We start from the raw sequence: 14,927 nt of genomic DNA, 5'->3' as shown, positions 1-14,927 counted from the left end.
CTGACTGCCGTAGGCACGTGGTCCCTTAGGCCTTTATCCAGTAGTTTACACTGCCTTAGAAGTCATAACATGTGCGTGTATTATAGCAATACCCAGAAGGAAGAACCCATTGCACGCAATAGTGTGGAAATTTAGCAAAACCCTTGCCTTGGTGCTGGTGGCAATTCCTTTGACAACATAGCCATTTGTGTTTTGCAAGCAATAAAACCTCATTGCGTTCCCTCCCACTTCTTTTCTCTTCAGCTTTCATGCACTTGCAGTTAACTGCAGGGAAACTACCCATTTCTTCCTACCAAGATCTCCCTCTCACTCTGTTTTGGGGGAAATACAGAATTAATTTTTGTTTTGTTGCCAGATCTACTTCCCTATTCTCTAAATCCCTATCTGACTAGCACCATACAAACTCCAGGAGACACACAGGCATTAAGAGTTGCTGCCAAAACCAAGGGCCTTTCTCCCACAGTTAAACTCCACCTTCCTTGACTAGGAAAGCTATTGGTGAGCTGGGTCCTGGGTCTGCTCGCCCAGGTGAGAAATATTTCATTTATCCTGATTTGTGAGACCAATTAGTAGCTGGTATAGTAGCCCTACTCCCAAGCTGGTGTCTGCTCTGTAATGCAAGAGCTCCAATTCTGAAAGGTATGTGCATTATGAAACAATCTCTAGGTACTGTGTTCCCAGTATGGAGAGCATTTGTTTGCTGACTCTATGGCCAAGCTTTGAAAGAACTTTACAATACAACAGTTCTGTCCGGCTGAATGCTTTGCAGTGTGAATAGGCTTGTTCAGAACTGCTCTGATCATTGCTGTGATCCCATGTATCGCCAAGGGGTAAAGCACTTGGCAGGGCACAGTAGACACGCCTTCTACTCCTTGCTGTAGAGAGGAGAGAGGGGCTTGGAAAAGATACTTCATTTAAACACATCTGTAAGGTAAGTACCTTCTCCATAAAGCACATTGACATCCCCTTATGAAAAGAGCTAGGTATTAGTATTATTAAATAAGGCTTAAAGCCTTTGGCTCTTTCTTGTTTCCAGTTGCTTGAGCATTGATATGTTCATCTGATGGGAAACTCACCTGTGGTTTTCCCTGCATGAAACTTATATTAAGTTCTCCTAGGTGGATTCATAAAACATTCCTTGTAATCCGCATTTATTTCAAGCCATTTTGCTGCTCTGAATAGCACAGTACCTCATAAAGAACATTTCCTTTCATTCAAAAACCATTTGCATTTTATTTGTGCCTCAGAGGAAGAACAATCCAAGCTGATTACAATCCACAGACACTGTACGTAATGAAAAATTAATTGCATCAATCTTTTTGCTGTAGTGGCCCTAACAACTCATTTTCAACCGGTCATTTCTCCACCTGCTCACTGAGGCCCAAGCAGCTGAAGCAAGCGCATCTCTGACACTGACTGAATACCAATGAAGCTAAGGTCACCTAAGCGTCAAGTGAGTGGGAGAATAGCACCCAGCAAAAGATGTCAGCGCTTTGGACCAAACGGCAATCACTATGTGATAGAAACCAAGTAAGTAACTGGAACACAAATCTTAGTGAACGCATATTGACATGTACATGAATGCAGAAGAAAAGTTGCCAGGGGAAGGAAGGATGTGTCTAAATCAGAACAGCAAACAAAGGTTGTTCTGGCTCCCTTCATCAGAGCTGTCATTTGGCAAGCATTGATGGCAGTCGTAAATCAAAATTTGCATGCTGGCTCCAATGCTGGCAATTTGTTCTGCCAGGTGAAGCACTCTTGCAGAATATGTATTTACCAAGATATGGTTTCTGCTTTCTACAATTAAAGTTGCTAAAATACAAAGGAAAAGTTACCATTAAAAAGCAATAATTTACAAAGAGATTAAAAATGGAGGGGGGCGAACCTGCTGCCTGCCTGCATCAATAACCTTGCAAGGGAGTGATTTTCATTCCATGCCTGCACTGAAAGTGTTCTTCGGGTGCAATTCAGTGTGAGCTGTATCTAAAGGCATTTTATATGCAGGGAAAGTTAGTGTATTCCATGTTGAACTCTGAAAAATTACCAGAACTGGCAAAAGAGTGTAATTGCTTGATATTAATTGAAATGGCTTGAATTTTCCAACTTCTCTTACAACTTGATCAGAGCCCTCAGATAGGTTTAGGGGATGGCTGAATTTCAGACGTCTTTTAGAGACTATCAATCAACCACATAGCTGCCTGAGGAAATGCCTGTGTTTATATTTTACCATAATTTCAGCCTGTTTTAGGATGAGAAAAGTCCCATATTTCTGCAGTCAGGTTTTCTTTTTCTGCTTAGATGTATGCACATTCTCCAAAGTAAACAAACCTGTGCTTTTCAAGGAGGATATTTTATCTATAGGAGGTCGAACATAACACATAGGAACTTTAAAAAAAAAATAGAACACAACATTCTTGAAAATATGTTGTAGCTCCCTGTGTAGCAGAAGAATTTAAATTGGATTTTTTTAATTGATTGTAATCATTACTTTTAATTTTCCTCTAGAAAGTGCTTGCTACAGTTCAATAATGGAGGGAGGAAACAGCTGGTCTGCACATTTGTGAGTGAGCAGCATTTAATAAGGTAATATGTTCATTTTCTAGGTGTCAAGAATTACGAATTTATGCCAGGTCAAATTAATGCACGTGTTTTCACACAGCACAGTGAAGAGCTCCGTAAGCAAGCACTGTTGTATTTAGAGTGCTTGTGAAACATCTACTCCTGCAGGAATGAGAGGAGAGCCTCTGTGTCACAATGGTACAGCCATTTATAACAGAAGTGACAGGTCGCATCTAACCCACACCTCAGTATTCCCCCCAAAAAATCAAAACCAACATAAAGTGCTGGCTGTAAAAAATGTGACTATATCTGGTGCGCAAGCCCCAGGCTTCCGTCCTTCTCCTACTACAAAGTGCCCCGTGTTGTTTCAGTGAATATGAATAAAAAGTATTTTTCCTTCATCTGCCAAGGCAGCAAAATGATATTGTGTTTCTAGTGTAGATAAAAAACAGATATCAAATTCTATTAAACTTTGGGCTAGACTTTTTTGCTTCTTCCCAAAACCAAATAGTAAATATTGACTGAAGTAGGTTTATCAATATTTATCTCGAGGGGAAAATAAATCTTCCTGTTTGCAAAACCATAAAGCAAATTTTATTAGGGAGAGAGATGACTCAAATGGTAAGTTTCCCAATAATAATTTCAGTGCCTTTCAGCAAACAGAGGACATTAAAAGGGAATGATCAGCTAGGGAATATCCAAAACTGACTCCCAGAGGCAACCAGGTGCTAAGGTCTGGTTGCCCAACAAATAGATCCTTCTGCTTTTAGATGGAGTGCCATTTTCAGACGTGTCCTCTGACCTTCCCATTTAGGAGGGAAGTTGGAAAATAAGGGGGTGACAGCCAACATGGCTTCACAAAGGGCAAATCATGCCTGACAAATTTGGTGGCCTTCTATGACGGGGTTACAGCGTTGGTGAATAAGGGAAGAGCAACTGGCATCATCTACCTGGACTTGTGCAAAGCATTTGACACTGTCCCACATGACATCCTTGTCTCTACATTGGAGAGACATGGATTTGACTGATGGACCACTCTGTGAAAAAGGAACTGGCTGGATGGCTGCACTCAAAGAGTTGCAGTCAATGGCTCAATGTCCAAGTGGCAAGCTCTGACGAGTGGCATTCCTTGCGTTGATACTGGAACCAGTACTATTTAACATCTTTGTTGGCAACATGGACAGTGGGATTGAGTGCACCCTCAACAAATTTGCTGATGACACCAACTTGTTGAGGTGCAGTTGACATGCTGGAGGGAAGGGATGCCATCCAGAGGGATTTGGACAGGCTTGAGACATGGTACTGCACATAGGTTGGGACAATCCCAAGCACAAATACAGGCTGGGCAGAGAATGGATTGAGAGCAGCCCTAAGGAGAAGGACCTGGGGGTGTTGGGGGATGAGAAGTTCGCAGCCCAGAAAGGCAACCAAATCCTGGGCTCCATCAAAAGAAATAGATAATAGAAATAGATACATGATCTGCACAACTGTAACTGGAGAGAAAGCAACTGTCCTCATGCTGCTAATGAGATGTGAGCCGGTGCTTCTGCCAGCACAGGGAGGGAGGCAATGCCCCAGTACCAAGGGGGCACCCTCACAGCAGCAGCAAACAGAGCAGGTGTAGGAGGGACACGGGCTGAAGCTCCCTGGCCTGGCTGGCATGCTAGGGACAGTAAGCAGGATGTTCAGAAAACTGTACCAAGCCCTTAATTTCAGCTCTTGTGTTCCTTTCTTTTCTATGTAGCTCTGCTCTTTGTCTCTTTGCCTATGCACAAAGGCTTTAGTGCATTGATACATGTAAGGGGAAGGTTAGAGTCAGCCCTGAATTTGCTGACCCTTGACCAGAGGAAGTAAGTTGAAGCACTGAGGTAGATGCAGATAGTGTCTTGTACTTACTGAGGTCGGGCCAGGATTTTGCTACCACATGTTTTTTGAGTGTCCACCCAAGAACAGAACAATTTCCCCTCTTTCCTCCACCCTCTCACTGGAAAAATCCCATTACTTTCAGCTGTACAGATTGTCTTCTCCTTTCTCCCTACTCCGCCACCCCTTGCACAGGGAAGGGAAAAAAAGGATTGTCTTGAGACAAATGAAGAGTTCTGACAAAATGATTTAATACTGACTGTATAAAGTGTCAATTATTAAATGTTCCATACCTAGTGATAAGGAAAGAAGGAGACGGATTACCATTTCAGTGACACATTGCAAAATATGCTTAGCTAAGATGAATACTCGAATTGTCACGTTAGAAATGACTTCATTAGGTAAGATAGGAGCATGTGGAAAGGTGCAAAACATAATGCTGCGTGGGACAGAAAGAGTTATTTGCATAGAACAACTCCAGCTAATGCTTTTAACAAGCTGATTCTAAACTATGAGCCTTAAATTATTTCTTGTTGACCTTCAGGAAAGTGCTTGAGTATCAGGATGATTTGGGGGTCTCCAAAAGCAGTGTTGTAACCTGCTTTGTTTTCAGAAGAAAAAAATAAGCTCTGACCCCTTGAGATATTACTCACTGAATTATGTGCATCTGGGAGAAGTGGTTATAGGAGGGCAATTATTTCCATAAGAAATATTTTGTCTTTGGAAATTTTCTTGACTGTTTATATGAGCCTGAAAGATGAGATGGATTAATGGGATTGCTGCCAGCTTCTGCAGGGTTAAGAAAAAGCACGTGTCAAAAAACAACATGTGGTCGTCATCCTAATATGTTAAGGTGGAGTGGATAGCCAGAGTCCCTCATTCTCTGTGTCATCATGAAAATGATGACCGTGGGATAAAAGCCCTGAATGCTGAAGAGACTCTGCACGTACACACCTTAGTGCTTGGCATAAGAGTGCCAGTGTGAGTCACTTCCCTTCCTATAAGGTCTCTCACTGACCTTTCCCACGTTGTTGCTACAGTACTGCAACATTACTCCCAATGTCTTACGCATGTGGTTCTGTGTGTGTCTGCTGTACAGGTAACATAAGAAGTCTCATAAGAACTCTGCAGCTGTAGTAGCTCAGTGTTTTAGGTGCTAGGATAGCACGCTGGCTGGAGACGTCCTCCTGACTCCACTGAAAGGAGAGGCTTTGTGTCTTAAGAAATCTGGTCTTGTCTCCCCACCTTCTTTCTGCAGCAGTTGTTAGGAAAGGCAGCTGGGGTGACCTTTTCTCCCTGTGTGCTGTTGAATTACAGGCTTTTGGTTTCCTCATTGCCTCCAGAGCTCTAGCCCAATTTCCTCTCCTAGAGACCACACTGACTTTCCAAAGTGCTTCCATTTATCAAACTCGGTCTCCTAAGGTTTGGTCTAAGAAGGATATCCAGACCCAGGAACAGCGCCTCAGAGATGCGTGCTTCATTTCTAAAGAAGAAAAAGAAAGCAACGTGATCCAACTCTTTGTCCTTGTGCCATCGTTGCTCTGCGTAAAGAAGATTGAACTGGCAGGTTCTGCATAAATCGCTACCAGAGACAGGACACAAAGAATAGGTAGAAGACAAAGCACGTAGCAAAATGAGAATGAATATTACAGTGAAAAGGTACCAACTGAAGGGGAGGAGCTTTTAAAACTAATGTTGTACAATGAAATGCAATGCTAACATTGCATATTGTACAAAAGAGTTGCCTCAAGGCTATGTTCTACCACAGGAGCATTTATCTCCATTGAGTGAGTGGAGAGGAGGGACAACTGCCAAGAGGAATAGCTACAAGTGAGTTATTCTGTGTTTCTCTGCTAGCAATGACAAGTGGCAGAAGGGAGATCCATCATCACCTTCCACATTGCTCTCCGGGACTGAAGCTCTTTCACACAGCAGCTGGAGGGGATGGAAGATGCTTGGAAAGGTGATCATGCAAGATCCTAACAGCTAAAGGTTGTAAGGATTTTCCCCAAATGGAGGAACATGTTGAGGTGCACAGTTAGAACTCCATGAAGGTCCAGAGTGCTCACCCTCTTATGCAGGCACCAAATATAGTGCTGAAGAGTAAAACTACTAGATTTCTATTTGTAAAAGTGCTATTTGGGTTCAGCACCATGAGTTGAATATCATAAAACTAAAGAAGGTCATTTCAGTGTCTGGTATTCTTAAAAAGCAATTACAAAAGCTTTTTCTGGTCCAATGGTGGATGCCTCAAGGACCTCAGGTGAATCTCCAGCAAGGAATACCTTGGAAGTTAAAAAAAATTAAAAATCTCTTCTTCTATAATCATACTTTCTTGTATCTTTTCCTCCTCTCTGTGTCCTATTCTAGGTGGACTCACTGCTTGTATTTTTGAGGTTTCTCATCAAATTGAATGCTTAATTTCTGTAATGTAAAAGTAATTTCTCATAGTGCCTTCACACATATATAGCTGTGGTGTCATCTGTGAGTTTTCAGCAGTGTGGCCCAAGCCAATGCCAGGCTTAAGGTATGCCAGAGGATAGCAAAAGTCTAATAGAGAATTAAAAGATTTTTTTGTGATAGAAGGGTGAGTATGGTGGTGGGAATATTGTGCAGAAAAAGCTCTGGGGAATTATTTAATGCCATGCTTGTAGATCGAGGGCTTTAATAAGATAAAAAGAGCAAAGAGAAGACTATGTGCACACTGATGATGGATGAATATGCCTGCTTCGGTACTTCTGGGATGGATTAAGCTATTGAAAAAGCATTCAACATTGGCTAAAGAACTGTAATATATGTGAAATTCCACAGTTAATGCATCATTAAATAATTTGCTGCAACTGATTTATAGGTGCAATATACTACACTGTGTCAAACCACGTGGGATAATAAATGGTATCACAAAAATATACTATTGAAACTTTTGTTCTAATCAGTCTTTTGAGCTTTAGTAGAACATAGTTCTGCAGAATGGAATTGTCCTGTTGATCCTGATAGAGTAATAGGTAAAAGCTTCATGCTACGTATATTTTAAGCCTTTTTTTAAGCAATTTTGGTTGTGGTCCAGTGAATCAGGCACTGGACTGTGACTTGTGGGACCCACACTCTGGTCCTTGCTCTGTCATTGAAACTCTAAGCTGCTGATCTAAGTTCCTTCAGGCTGAGCGCTGTAATGCTCACTTTGAAATATGTGCTTCCTCTTCCCAAGGGCACATCCAGGGTCCCATCACCTGCCTGCATATATTGAGTGCATAGGGGCAGGGATGTCAGAAGGGGAGATAACCATCGGCCTATGAATCCAACCTTCATAAGGCTTGGGTGATTCACTCTTTCCGGGGGACATCTTCCCACTTCCCACATTCATTGTTTGGAAGAGAAATGCTTGTTCCCTCTCTTCCAAAAGGAATTGTTTTCTTGTGAAGTATATTCAGGGGAAAAAAGCAACATACACACATCCTCCACCCTGTTCATACACACATCCTCCACCCTGTTTAACCTCTTATTCAGTGGTTAAATTCTTTACAGAAGAAGTGAATAGGCTCAGTTCAGCTCTGATATTTCCCAAAATGTTCTTCCCCTTGTCCTTCAGCCCTCCCCTTTCCAGGATATGCCTAACCTCAGGGTTGCAGGGTCTTGCTAAGCAACATTTACAGTCATTCTTACTAAAGGACTGTTCTCACTTATAGAAAATTATGATTTAGTGGGCCAGGTAAGGAGAAGAGCTGTCTGACCTTGGCAGACTGGTGGTGGGACATTCAATTGGAGGAGGTCTTCTCTCCTAGTCCCTATGGGACTGTGTTTGTACTTTGCCAAGCCCCTTTTGGGACCAACACAAATAGTTGGTGGCTGGTGCATTTAGAAGCTACCAAAACATTAATGGATGAGCTAATTGTAATTAATAATTTATCCCCTTTAAACTTTTGTACTGCACTGTTTGCAAAGAAGACTGATTTTTTCCATCTTTCTAAATTATTAAGCAGGTATTTTCTGCAGCTATGTTTGAGCCAATAATTGCTAAGACTCAGTTGAATCTGTTGTTCATACTGTGTGACTGGTTGTGCTGTAATTAAAATCTGTGTTCTTTCACATTTTGTCAGAGTCCAGAGTGCACCAATGGGCTCTAATTACCCTAAGAGACCTCACCTGGGACCTCCACCCTCACTGTCTGCTCCTTGGCCACGAGCTCCATATAATCTGTAGCCCAGGCCTTCAGTCTTGGCCTGAGCAAAGTTGTAGGTGTACGTGTTCCAGCTGTGTTCCCAGATTGTTGCTCAGGTTTCCAGGGTTAACAGTGGATCTGACTTGTTACTTTCCCATATGGTTGCAGGGCTGTTGACAGACACTCTTGCTGCCACTGCTGTGCCTGGGCTGCCCAGCTCAGACACTGCAGGACCGTGTCTCGTTGCTGAGGTCACTGCCCTGCTCATGTTGTGGCCACCCTCAGCTCCCAGCTTGCCTTTCCTTGAGAAGTCGCCCAACTCTTGCAGCTCCCTGATACATTTAATTTTTACTGGAGTAATCCTGAGGGGAGTGTTTTAATACAAAACATCAGAAAGAATCTCTCCCTACCTTGATTAAAGGCAGCATTTTGAAAAGTGTTGAGTGCTTAGAAGTCTCTTTTAGCAGTGATTTTGGCATTTCAGATAAGAGGGTAGTACATAATTTGAATGAAACTTTACATTTCTAAGTGCCTGGCTGCAACAACGTTTGTAAGCAGTGATTAGTGAGAACTCTTAAGTTTAATAAGTAGGAGGTGTCATTAATACAGCTTAAACGCTAGAAGGAAGAGCTTCAGTGAGAAGGATCAGGATCTGTATCTCCTGTGTAGATTGTTAACACCAATCAAAATCAGACAGCTTTTGGAGGATCAATTGTTTAAAAATTACCTTTAAGGGTAATCATGATTTGAGATGGAGATGTAATTCTCTTAACATTCAGGTGGTTTAAAAACTTCTGTCTAGAGGTCAAGAAGTCTTGCTATCTAAGGGCAAGATTTCCAAACCCATCAGAGTTGTGTAGCACCTATGTGCCTCTGAGAGCTGATGGAAAGGGGAACGGGGGAAGGGGAGGTAGACCCTAAAATGTTAGGTTTGGCGAGACTGAGCATGGCAGTGCCCCTTCCAGAATATATGCTGTACAGAAGTCGATGGGAGCACTCACTCACCTGAATTACAACAGGACCAAGAAGTACCAGGCACCCTAGTCAATCCTAGAGCACACAGGACTGTTAGCAAATTTTTATAGAATAAATCCAATCCTCTGCCAGTGCAAATCAGCTTACTCTTGCTGAAGTCCATGGCCTCAGTTGCAGTAATCAGTATAGCACAATCAGCTTACAGAGAAGTACACTACTTTGTTCCAACTAAGAATCTGTCCTAGAATATGTGCTAACTTCCCTAATTGACAGCAAATGCTTCCCAGATGAAATACTGAGATAAACACCACCATCATCTCTTTAATATCAATTTTTACAGTATCACATGCCTGGCAAAATACAGCTAGTGCAAGATAAAGCAAACTACTGCCAAGATGGAGAACCAGATAAAGGAGTCACTTTGCTTTTAAGCCTTGAAAATACACTAACTCTGAGAAAACAGACACTTGCAAAAGACCTCGGTGAATTATGGTCCATTGTCAGAAATGTTGCAGCTAATTAGCAGCCAGAGTTTCCAGAGAGAAGAAACTCTGACATGATGGAATGGCTGCTTGCAGAGTCTCAGCCCATAGGTGTTTTGGTGCTGGCAAAGTTATTGATGGGACTTCTAAATTAAATTAATTTAAAGAGCCACAGCACAGGGCTTCTAAAGAAATGAATGTTCAGTAGCTCATGCCTGTTTGTCACTTGCTTACTGACCACTGCTTTTTCAATTCTAGCATTTTTAAGAAATGCAGTTATGGTAGAAAGCAAGATTTTATGGCCCTTCATCTGCTGTAAGTCACTTATTAGTACTGTCAGTATTCCATAGGTTGTGGTAAGAGTTGGAGGCCTTGATCAAGGCCTTTTTAAGCACAGAAGAATGTATGTTTCTGTCCCAAATTATTTGCACTGCGTCATCCACAGCCTTCTCCACATGTAGTGAGTTATCTCACCAACTCCAAAAGGGATAAGGAGGTTCATTGCTTATGTACAGTCATCTTCAGGATATCTCCCGTTGGCTCCCAGTGAGTAAAGTTGCCCAAAATGATTGCTGTAGCTCTCAGACTGGCCATTCCTTGAGATCTTTTCTTTTAACTGCAGAATTTTGATGCACCTTCCAGAGAACAAGGGAAGAAATGATGTAACTTGAGGTGAATCTTGGTGATGAAGCTATCCGGCATCGCATGAATTGCTTGCCACCATCTGAAAATCACTCGTGGGATGTGAAAGCATTTAAGTGATGAATTAAATATCACTGTTCCAGTTACATGACTGAGCAAATAAAAAAGGATGGTATTGCCACATAGCTTGGTAAATCTTCCAATCTTTCCAGTGTACACTCATGTAATCTCAACGAAGATCTCTTTGTTTGCTTTCAGTTTCTAATTCCTATTTCATCCTTGGAAGAGTTATGTGCAGACATGGCAGCCTTCTTCCAGTAAACACTCCTTCAGTATTGTCCACGCTGGATGTGATTCAGATTAATGAAGCAAAAGGCCATAAGCTTCTTGTATGTGGGCAAAATGAGCAAAATTGCTCCCTTCTCCAAATATAGTTTACTTCATCAGAGATGCTTTGAAGAAGCTATTTTGTATTCTTTCATGTTTCAGACAATTTTTCTTCATCCAGGTCACTCTGTGCAAAAGGAGGAAATTTAGAATTAATTATTGCCACCTGTGTTCCTTTGAAGATTGTTTCTGCAAATATTATTAGAGCCTGGATTCCATCCCTGTAATTTAAATGAACAATTGGTACTTTACTGACCCCATTTTCTTGTCGCTTTTTCAGGAATTAGAGTGGTTAGCAAAGGCCTTGCTGGCAATAACACCTGATAGTGCGTGGTAGAATGATTACTGTGTTCATTTTCTGTCTATTCTCAAACAGTAACTGTGTTGAAAGGGGAAAAAGACTTCCTTGAATGTATTTAGGTTGTCCCTGCTTGGCCCATGTGCAGGCCTGAGTCTCAGAAAACCTGAGTTCATATGTTTGCCGCTGGTGATTCTCTGTGCCTCTACTTTGCCAAGTACTGTGGTCACTAACGTCTTCTTTTTCTGCAGCACTGTGAGACCTCCCACAGGACCAGAAATGCTCTGTCTGGAAGAAAGTAGCTAACTATAATCCGTATCTGACCCACGGCAGACCTCCTGCAATTGGTTCAGGTGGTCAACAGACAGTCTGAGGCTTGGCTCCCAGAATAGGAATGGGAACATGGCTCCTTGAGCCTATATACATTGTGGGCTACCAGCCCGTAAGTGCCTGGAAGTAGTCCATGCTGGCTTGGAGACACAAAGCCAAAATCTGCCTGCCATTGGGTGCAACGCCGTGCTAGCAGACTGCTGTATACACACGGAGCTTGCTGTGGTTGTGTACATGTCTGGGAGTCTACCCTCCTGACCTGACTGACTGTAAGGGTGGTGGGAATGAGGACTTTTCTCTGATGTACTGCAGTGAAGGAACAGGTTGCAGAGTGGCTAAAAACACAATAAGCCACACATTCAGTCCCGTAGCCAAGCAATCTGTGCCTTTCCAATACCTTGGAGGAGATGTTAAATCAATGGCTACCCAAGTCTTGGCCTGCCACATTGAGTACAGGAGTGCTTTCTTCCTCTATGCATGGAACAATGTATGCATAGTAGGCTTTCTGTCAAAAAGATTGCAACGATTTGATGATGGTGAGGGGGAAGCGCTGATTGAACACCTTTGAAGTGTCTTGGAGGAGCTGAAATAAGACTCTGAAAGCCTAACAGGGGCTATATTCTTGCACGCTTGTAGCTGAGGGCTGCACAATTTTCTGTGGTACACAGCCCCAGAACTGTCTTGTCATCCCTTTACATGCCATAGGACCCATAGGTGAACAGGAGAGTGCCATGAACCGTTCTCCCAGAACAGCTCACTGCACCGTCACAGCATGGGAAGTACCTTGCTTTACACAGGCTTCTCCTCTGCTGTGCAAAGCTGCAAGCTGTATCCTGTGACTCTTCCCCACTGGCAGCCTGTAAGAGATTGGGAACTAAGCCTGCCTCCTGGATTAGCCCTGCCTCTTGTGTTTGCTCTCACCAGCTCCTGTCTGCCAAGGGAAGCTGAAACAGGCTCTCAGACTTGCTCAGACTCTTAATTTCTGGCCTGAGATTTCTCTGTGTGGAGTTTAATCAATTTAGTGGGAGATAAACTTGTGGAAAGCAGCTTCCAATGCACTCTTCCAACAGGGTGCGAGTTTCCCCTGCATTGAAAAAGCAGAACAGATACAAACAAAATGCATACATGTAATCACAAGTTTTGTTTTTAATACTTTTCCCTTGAAAGAGGACAACTATTCTTTTATGGAACGATTTCCCACTGAAGGAAGTAACATTTAGCTACTCACCCACCTCATAAATATTAATTTGCAGTTAATAAGTCTTTTTTTTTTGGTGCTGGTAATTTGAAATTGTGTTACAAATGTCTGGCCTGTCAAAGCCTGCATACTAATTATAAGTAAATGTGACTCCTCATCTTTATAAGGAAATAATAGTTTAATCTCAGGATTGTCACTTTTCATTGGGAATGATGAAGCCTGACAGCAGTGTCAAACAGCTTATCACAGCTGATACTTCAAAGGCTCTCAGGCTTGGTTAATTGGCGAAACAATAAAATAAAGAGACCATCAGCAGCTTAGTGAGCAATTCCATTCGTATTTTTCCCATTCATAAGAGGCCAGAATTACTAATTTGTGGGGGAATATAATTCAGTAGTTTATTGGGAGCCCTGCTTTTGGAAGATAATTAAAGGCAGGTTGATTTTTTTTATTAGTGTGCACATAAATGCAGTTTTTCAGAAATGCATTGAGAACCAGGGTGAGATTTCTGGAAGAATTTGCTTTCTACTGATGACATTAACAGGCAGATCAGCAGATATTCTCGGCGCACAGTAGCTGCCATTTTGGGAACTATGGCTAGATGCAATGCAGTCTGGAAAATGTCGTCCAAAATAGGGAGTTTGGCGGTTTTTTTCTCATGGTGGCTTTCTTTGCAAATCCAGCCAAATATGTCACAGAGCTGTACGAACTTGCTTTCTGCCAAACCCGGTGTCAGGCTTTGGCAGTGGAGATGTTCTTGAAAATTTGGCCCTATTGTCTTGGTTGAAGCTGCTTTTCCAGCCTCTCAGGGGGCTCTCACACTCTCATCGGAGGCTTATTAGCTCAATACCGTGCTGTCAGCTCTGAGCCCACATCTGCTGGCAAAACATTGTGTGTAGATATCCATTGTCTAAGAAACAGCCTCCCCAGACCTCTGAACCCAGCTGGTTTCCCCAGCCACTCATCTCCAGCATCAGACTTTTTGTTTTCTCTGCCCCGGAGGTGGAACCTTACTGGTTTCCCATTGCTAGACCAGGATTTGGCTACCAGAGGCAAAACAGATCTGTTGTGACCATTTCTTGGTACTTGTTGGGGTTCTCATGCCTGATTTTCTTTTTTAAAAAAAAGAATTTTTGGTTTATGAAGCTTGAACTTAAAAGATTTTTAAAAAGCTAGCTGGCGTGGTTAGTTTCATCTAATCTGACACTTCCTCAAAGGCAAAATTAAGTAAGCTTTTCTCCTTTATATAGGAACAAGATTCTTTTGAAAATAACTAAATAAGTTCTAGTTCTTGCTAGGACCTAAAAGTCCCCCTGAGCCAAATTAAATCCCCATTTCTGTGTGTCCCTAATCTTGGATCCACATCACATTTGAACTGTGTAAGCACAAATCACATGCTTCTGCTTAAACAGTAAGCTCAGTATCAGAACCAGCTTACAGTATACTGCTGAAAGATGGGCACCAGAAAGCAATGTGTATATCAGAAATAAACCTGTCGTATAAAAATTGTAAGGACAAGAGGCACTGCTTTGGCAATAGATTCTGTCAGAAGTCCCCAGATATGAATAGCCTTTTAGGAACTGGTGTTTCAGGTATGTATGTACTCACTACATCTGAAAAACAGCTGAGGGACTAAAAAGTATATAACAACCCACTTAGAAAGCAGCTACTCTTTAATAATGAGAGAAAAAACACCGCTACACATCAGTCGGGTAGCTTGGTAGGTCGTCCTTAAACATATAATGGCTGGAGAGCAAAGGCACTGTGCTGGTATTCATTGCCACTACTACTGCAGTTTGTGTTCTCCTCCTTATTGCTCAGTGGCTGACAGCCATCCCTGTGGATGTTTTTGTTGTTACTGAGAGCTGCTCTGGATTTGTGGTACAATTTTGCCAGTAGGATTTTTCTAGGGAATCTGAGGAAGATCTGTTCTATCACTGTGTGCTGCAAACCAACACTGACGCTTCAGGCTGTTGTGGTGCTACCACGCTAATCTCATTGGAAAAATATCTGCATCACAGGCTTTGCAGTGAA

This window comes from Rissa tridactyla, chromosome 5 (assembly GCF_028500815.1).
Source record: "Rissa tridactyla isolate bRisTri1 chromosome 5, bRisTri1.patW.cur.20221130, whole genome shotgun sequence".
Lineage (NCBI taxonomy): Eukaryota > Metazoa > Chordata > Aves > Charadriiformes > Laridae > Rissa > Rissa tridactyla.
The sequence above is the reverse complement of the archived record's forward strand: the minus strand, read 5'-3'. Positions refer to the sequence as shown.